The sequence below is a fragment of the Pinus tabuliformis genome, chromosome 6, assembly GCF_031772625.1.
Source record: "Pinus tabuliformis cultivar Carrire ecotype Pingquan chromosome 6, CPIR1, whole genome shotgun sequence".
Classification (NCBI taxonomy): Eukaryota; Viridiplantae; Streptophyta; class Pinopsida; order Pinales; family Pinaceae; genus Pinus; species Pinus tabuliformis.
Window position 1 is genome coordinate 1,526,669,788 of NC_142292.1, and position 7,964 is coordinate 1,526,677,751.

Genomic DNA, 7,964 nt, shown 5'->3' on the forward strand with positions numbered 1-7,964 from the left:
GTCATCTATGCATCAAGTATCCGGAGCTGTATGTACATTGAATCTGTTTTAAGCTTGGATATGGTTATTATTGCAGTACTACAGGTGGCAAGCTCAAAGGACACATCAGGGTATACAAGGAAGAAGACTTAAAGTGCCAATATGATGGAATCCTCTGTTTTCGTAGCATCATATCTCTTGTAATAAATTAGTTCGTTTATGTTATTGTTAAGGTCATTTATGTCAAAAGCCCGAGCTCCCTTCATGCTTGATGAGGAGTCTCGTACAGCAGTGTTTTGATAGGCTATATATAGGAATAACTTAGATGTAAAAAAGGTTGGATACTTAATAGAAAAAGTGTGTTGTTTTGGGCCACTGTAAGATCTTTTTTGACAGTAATAGTAAAACAGAGTTTTTCTCTTCTCAAGATTCTCGAAGGATTGTCATGGTCAAATGAAGTGATGATGTGTTATACCTTATGTTATTTTATGGTTTTGTTGTATGCAATCACTCAGAATTCATACTTATATGCTCTGACTTCCTGTGTATACAGCAAGCTATGTGTGGTGGAATATGTTTGACTTGTAATGCTAAGAGCCTTGATTTCTATGAGTTCACTGTGTTTTTCTTGTTTACTTGATATTATAGACTCCATAGCCCAATGAGATATCTTTTGGTGTGTTTCCAACCAGTTATGCTTACATTAAATCTATTGTACAAGAGTTAGCCCTCTTATCAACATTCAAAATCAATAACCTTTTCTTGAGAGAGCCCTCTCAGGCTAGGGAGGCTAATCCTTAGTCAAAAGCTTGGTCTGAAATAGTTACACAGAGTCTGCCTGATCAGCAGCCCTTCAGTTGTGATTTTGTGATAACATTTTGGTGCGTCTGCCGGGAGCTTAAGATTGAATTTCTGAAGGTAGCAGGAGTTCAAATGATTTTCGAGGCTGCATTCTACCTTGGTGACTCCATTTGTTATTTTAAAGTTTAAAGGTGGCTTCGAAAGGAAGGTACACAAGGAGTAACCCTGATCCAAATCCACCTAGTCCTGTGGAAAATCCGAATATCATCTCAAGAAGTAAACAAAGATTCTCTGACATACCAGGTACTTCAAGTATTTCAAAGTCGTTATTTACTGAGTTTTCTAGAAGTCTTGAGAACAAACTTGTGGATGATAAGGTTCAAGAGGTCATATTAAGGTCTGAAAATGAAGAAGAAGTAATAGGCATTATCTTGGATTTACAGAAAAGAGGTATTGATACCTCTTCTTTAATTTCACAAAAAGATAAAGAGGAGTTTTGGGAAATTGTTTCTTCTGAGCTTTTGTTAGAAAAAGAAGATTTAAAACAGCTCAAGGAGCTTGATCCTTTTGAAATTCTGCTTAACTCAAACCTTGGGTTACCTCTCCCAAATTGGAGCTCTTTTGTTGGTGGGTTACAAAGTCCTAATAGTCCTTTTCGTACTCATATTTTGTCCTCAGCTTCCGCAAGTCCAAACAGTCCTCAACTCACATCTCATACTAGTCTTGGTCATAGCATACCTATTGTTGCTGTTCCTCATTTCATCATGGCTGTACCTGCAAGGTATGCGCCTTTGGCCCTCCCTGCTGTTTTGCATGACTTACCAAACAAATATGCTTCTAAGATTCCAACCTGGGGAGGGGATGAAGACATTACAGCTGAAGAGCATGTAGATAGATTCAATGACTTTATTGATAGGTATGAAGTAGATGATGAAGATGTCAAATTGAGATTATTTGCTCAGTCCTTTATTGGGGAAGTTAGGAAATGGTTCAAAGCCTTGGGAGCTGGTAGTATTCACAGTTGGATTGAGTTTGAAGATAGTTTTTTGAGAAAATGGGGAAATAGGACTAATCCAGTACAGGCCCTCACTGAGTATAATAATTTGAGAAGAGCCCCAGATGAGACTATTCAGAACTTTTCTAAGAGGTTCAATAAGATTTACAATTCCATTCCAGCTCACTTAAAACCTCCTGGAGCCCTGGCCCAACTAAGATATGCTGAGTCCTTTGAATCTGATTTTTCTCTCTTACTCAGAGAGAGAGAGTCTGCTACATTGGCTGATATGCAAAATGATGCTATCAAAGTTGAAGTAAATATACTTGCTGCTAAAAAGTCTAAGATGGCTAAGACCAAAATTAAGGAAGAGGAGAGGCCCTCTACTTCAGCTCAAGATGAAAGATTTGAAACCATGATGAAGACTATGGAAAAGTTAATGGACCAATTAGCACTTGGGAATACTGCTGCTCCTCAAGCACAACAAGAACCTCGGTTCAGAAATCCCCAGTTTAGAAGGCCACAAAATCAACAAAGGCCAAGGGAAAATAGAAATCAGCCAGCTGATCCTCCTGTAAGACCTCCATTTCAGCAAAATATGGTAGATGGTGAGGAAGAGACTGAGGAACCAGAAGAAGCTATTCATTGTCTTGGTGAAGAAGATTCAGAAATCTTTTTAACAAAAGAAGAACATGATGAGTCTAGTCAACAAAAGGTTGAAAAAGAACCTTCAGATTTCCTAAAGGGTTATCAGCATGCCATATTTGAAATTCAGAAGCAATATAACCTCAGAAATCGAGATGTCCCCATTACAGCAAATAAGGGTCAGCCTAAGAAGAATATTCCAAAAGCAGTGGAAGACAAAAAAGAAAAGCCAAAACAAGCTGAAGAAAAAGGTGATGCTCCTATTGAAAAGAAAGAGAATCAAGCTCTTGTTCTTCCTAAGGAAGTTGAGAAGTCTACTCCAGGATTCAATATAGAAAATGAGATTTCTAAAATTAAAATATCAGTCCCATTTAATGAACTTCTGAAAGTAAACAAGTATAGAAGCAAGATTGTGGAAATGCTTAATTCTCCCCCGGGAGGAGCTGATATTTTAAATTTGCAAGAAGACAATCCTATCATTTGTTTGGGCCCAAGGCTGGAAGATGAGCAGAATGATGAATTTCCTCCTTTTTATATAAGCATCAATATACATGAAATGACTCTTCATAATGCCATGTTGGACTCAGGAGCATCTCATAATCTTATGCCCAAAGTCATTATGGAAAGGTTAGGATTGGAAGTGACCAGACCTTATAAAGATTTATTTTCTTTTGATTCTAAGAGGGTGCATTGTATTGGGTTAATTAAGGATGTTGTTGTGGCTCTTACACAAATTCCAGCCAAAACCACTGTCATGGATATTGTTGTGGCTGATGTTCCACCTAAATTTGGAATATTACTTTCAAGATCATGGGCAGCTAAAATTAAGGGTACTATGCAAATGGATTTGACTTATGCTACTATTCCAGTATTTGGGGAGCAGAGAAGGTTATACCGGGAGACAAGGATGGCATATATGGTGAGTAGTAAGGATAAACCACAGAATTTTCCTATCAATTCTTGTGATACAGGCTTGGGATCAGCCATTCTGTTTAATGAATCAGTGGGAGAGGAATCACAGAAAGAAAAAGCAGAAAATCAGTGTGAAGAGTTGCAGCAAAGTAATGAAGAAGACATTTCTGGTTGCTGGTCTTTGTATTTTGATGGAGCAGCAGGGAAAGAAGGAGCTGGCGCTGGAATTTGGATCATGAGTCCAGCTGATGAGAGTAAGTTTCTGTCTTATAAGCTCAATTTTGATTGCACAAATAACATGGCCGAGTATGAGTCCTTGGTTTTAGGCCTAGAAAATTTGATTGAGTTCAAGGCAAAAAACATTGCTGTTTATGGGGACTCTGAGCTAGTTATAAAGCAAGTTCAAGGTGTTTATCAAACAAAAGATGCAAGAATGAGAGCTTATAGGAATTTGGTGTTAGAATTGTTGGAAAAGTTTCAATCATACACTTTCAATGTCATAACCAGAGAGCAGAATTCCATGGCAGATTCTCTTGCTGTAGCAGCTAGTCTTTTTGTCATTCCTAAACATGATTCTGACAGTTATGCAGTCAAAGTCCGCCATAGGCCAGTGATCCCTGACAATATCCTAAATTGGCAAGTATTTGAAGATGACCAGCAGGTGAAAAGTTTCTTAGAATTGAAAGGAGAATTTGAGAATTGTCAAATTGACCAGCAAAACATGTTAGTGGAAACAAAAGAAAAGTCTGAGGTGTTGCAGCTGCAAAATAACCTCATTCCTAAGGGCCTGATTCCACTTGAGAAACTTTTTGATCAGAATGATGTTTTTAAGGCGCCAAGGTTGCAGGCAAATGAAGAAGAGATAGAAAGCTGCAATCTAGGTGATTTAGTAGCGCCTAAATTGATCAAAATTTCAAAATTTTTATCAGCTGATCTAAAGGTTAAGTACATTGATCTGATGAAGAAGTTTATTGATGTGTTTGCTTGGAATTATACTGATCTCAAACAATATGATTCCTCAGTTATACAACATACAATCCCCATCAAGCCAAATGAGAAACCTTTTAAGCAAAAATTGAGAAGAATAAATCCTCTGCTGATGCCATTAATTGAGAAAGAGGTTAAGAAGTTGTATGATGCGAAGATTATTGTTCCTATCAGATTTTCAAATTGGTTAGCCAACTTGGTTCCAGTGAGGAAAAAGAACGGAGAAATAAGGATTTGCATAGACTTTAGGAATTTGAACAAGGCTTCACTCAAGGACAATTATCCTCTTCCTAAAATGGATCTCATGTTGCAGAATATTGTAGGTTCTCAAAGAATGTCAATGTTAGACGGCTTTTCAGGATACAATCAAATCCTTGTTCATCCAGAGGATCAGGAGAAGACAGCCTTTACTACACCATGGGGCACATTTATGTATGCCAAGATGCCCTTTGGCCTCATGAATGCAGGGGCGACTTTCCAAAGGGCTATGGACATTGCTTTTGCAGAGGAGAGAGATAAATCAGTTGTGGTATACCTTGATGATATCACAGTATTTTCAAAGAGAGAGGAAGATCATTTAAAGCATCTAGAAAAGATATTATTGAAGTGTAGAAGGTTCGGCATTTCTTTGAATCCAACTAAAAGTATCTTTGCTTTGACTTCTGGTAAGTTGCTTGGGCATATCATTTCTCAAGAAGGCATTAAAATAGATCCAAATAGAGTTAGTGCTATTTCAAGGCTGGATTTGCCAAGGAGTAAGAAAGAAGTTCAGTCTTTTCTTGGTAAAGTCAATTTTGTTAGGAGGTTCATTCCTAACTTTGCAGAGGTGGTTAAGCACATCACAAAAATGCTAAAGAAGGGAGCAGACTTTAGGTGGACAGCTGAGGCAAGAAAGTCGTTTGAAGAAATTAAAAAAGCACTCACTCAAGCACCGGTGCTTATTAGTCCTGATTTCTCAAAGGAATTTTTAATATTCACTTATGCCTCTGAAGATACAATCGCTGGAGTTCTTTTGCAGAAAGGGGATCAAGGTACTGAGCAGCCTATTTCATTCTTTAGTAAAACATTGGCAAATGCTGAATTAAAGTATAACATTTTAGAAAAGCAAGCATATGCTTTGGTTAAGGCAATCAAAGATTTTAGAATCTATGTGCTTCATTCTCATATTATTGCATTTGTGCCAAGTGCTGTTATTAAAGAAATTCTTACACAAGCAGACCCGGATGGTAAAAGAGGGAAATGGATAGCCAAATTGTTGGAATATGATATTGAAATTAGGCCAACTAAATTGGTGAAAGGCCAAGGGTTAGCAGAGTTGCTAACTCACTCAAATCTAGACTGCAGTGATATTAATTTTAATGCAGAAATATCAGAAATTTTTGAAGAAGAGGAAGAGTTGGTTCAAATCAATGAAAAATTTCTGATATCTGAATGGTATAAGGATGTCTCATTTGTACTACAGCACAACAGAGCCCCTGACAATCTTCCCAAGTCTAGAGCCCGTTTCATCAAGCTGAAATCTCTTAAATATTTTGTTTATGAACAGAGTTTGTTTTGGAAGGATGCTGGAGGGATTCTGCTAAGTTGCTTAATTGAAGAGGAGGCTGATAGAGTGATTGAAGAATTTCACAAAGGAGACTGTGGAGGTCACCATTATTGGAAGGCTACTGCTAACAAAATATTGAGAGCTGGGTATTTTTGGCCCACCATGTTCAAAGATATTTATAAAAAGGTTGCAGCTTGTCATGAATGTCAGTTGTTTGAAGGTAAAAGAAAGCTCATGCCTATGCCTCTTGTTCCTATTTATGTAGAGGCGCCTTTTCAGCAGTGGGGGCTAGATTTTATAGGTGAGATACATCCCTCTTCATCAGGCCAACATCGGTGGATACTTACAGCCACAGATTATTTCACAAAGTGGATAGAGGCAGTGCCAACTAGACAAGCTAATGATGCAGTCATTATTTCTTTCTTAGAGAACAATATTTTATCAAGGTTTGGATGTCCACTCAAGCTTATCACAGATAATGCTCAAGCATTTAAGTCTAAGAGAATGATAAACTTTTGCCATCAATATCATATTACTCTTGGTCATTCAACAGCTTATTATCCACAAGGCAATGGTCTAGCTGAAAGTTCAAATAAGAGTCTTGTGAGGATTATCAAGAAATTGCTGGAGGAAAACAAGAAAACTTGGCATTTGAAACTGAAGTATGCATTATGGGCTGATCGCATTTGCACTAAAAGATCTATTGGAACCTCTCCTTATGAACTTGTGTACGGAGCAGAAGCTATTTTTCCAACGTCTCTTGGTGTCCCAGTTATGAAATTAATTCAAGGACTTGAAGAAGAGCCCAATGCCATACAGAGGAGGATTAATCAATTGATTGCATTACAAGAAAAAAGGAATGAAGTGGTTGAAGATTATCAACAAAGTCAGAATAGAGTCAAAAGGGCTTTTGACAAGAAGATTAAAGATGTGACCTTTCAAATTAATGACAAGGTTTTGAAATGGGAAGCCAAAATTGAGGAAAAGGGCAAACATGGTAAGTTTGAGAATTTATGGAAGGGGCCATATTTGATCTCTGCCTTCCATGGAAACAATACTTACATTTTGCAAGAAGTTGATGGATCACAGTATGCTGGTGGGCCTGTCAATGGCAGGTTCTTAAAGCATTATTATCAGTGAGAAGTCTGCCAAGTAGTTCATGATCATTGTAAATAATCATTGCTTTTGAAGTGTTTGTGCTAGCAATAAGTGACAAGCTGAACTAGCAGATTTTAGCCCGAGGAGAAGGCCCACAAAGTTTGAGAGGAATGCTTGTCAGCCAGATGTGAGTGTAATAAATGGATAAAGCACTGGTACTACGTGTTCTTAGTGTACCACAGGGGCACACTATCCCTAGTGGAGCCGCTGTTATCACTAGAATCTATAGTTCATGTATATGTTAATTATCCATAAGTTTTTATAAAGTCTTGAGGTCTTGTAAATAAGTTTGTTAACTTATGTCAATTTCAAATTTTGAAATTCAAGAGTTATGAATGAAATTCGTGTAAAGGCAAGGGCATTAGTCATCTTCCATCATGGTTAGTTATGTCATGTCATGTCATTGGTACTTGCGCAGTTTCGCAGCGCGGGTATGATCTCTTAGGTACTTGCGCAGTTTCGTAGCGCGAGTGTGATTGGTCAGTTCTGCTGCTAAATAATGTTTGCGTGTTTTCGTAGCGGCCCGTTTGCCAGCGATTTCGTAGCGCATTCCTTTAAATTTGAACTGCCCGCGCTACGAAATCGGGGTTTCGGGCTGTTGTCTAGTTTTTTTTTCCTGAAATGTCTAATCCGAGAAGTGGTGAGTCACGAGTCCGGTTATGATTGTTTCCTCACACCATTTACGTGTCATGATTAGCCATTACTTTGCCATCAGGTCTGATTTCATTGAGTTAGGTGTCAGTTTGGAGGACGTTATAGGAAGTGGTCATTCCATAATGTGTTTTTCATAACATATGAATGTCTTCTACTCTATGAAAAGCGTGAGCTTTATTCTAATCAGACTACTGCAAGCGAGCCTGAGTTCTACAGCCAAAGAGTGTTATCGTGCTGCAAACCACCGTCATTTCCTTGTGTAGAATTGTGCAAAGAAACATGGAGAGA